The following is a 491-nucleotide window of genomic DNA, read 5'->3' as shown; positions in this document are numbered from 1 at the left end:
TAAACTGTATAAAAATTAATGAAAGTGGGTTTTTATGTTTTTAAATTTGGTCATGTGTTACTGTGTAATTTTCGTTACATGTATATAAGGTTCAACAAAGTTTTTTTCTCATTTTAAGCTAGGGTTACCATACCACTATAAATTTTCTTTTTTAACTGAGTCATTTTGTCCAACACGATACAACTCATTCATTAAATGGGGTAAAAAAAAATATTCTTCCTTCTCTCAAGGTAAGGAAAAACCCTAGCATGCGCCTCTCTCATCTCCCACCTCTTCTTTTTTTAGTAAATTACATATAAGTAACAAACTAAATTTCAAAAAACAATAAACCCACTTGTTAGAATATTTAAACAAATTAGGACATATAACTTGGGCCCATCATAAAAATGAAACGGATATGGCCCAATATTTTAGATGAAGTGACAAAAATACCATTTTTTTTAAAAAGAACTATAAAATTGCCACTCAAGTCAGATCTGATCTTTAACCAC

Source organism: Fragaria vesca, linkage group LG5 (genome assembly GCF_000184155.1).
Source record: "Fragaria vesca subsp. vesca linkage group LG5, FraVesHawaii_1.0, whole genome shotgun sequence".
NCBI classification, from domain to species: Eukaryota; Viridiplantae; Streptophyta; class Magnoliopsida; order Rosales; family Rosaceae; genus Fragaria; species Fragaria vesca.
This window is presented reverse-complemented; position numbering follows the sequence as displayed.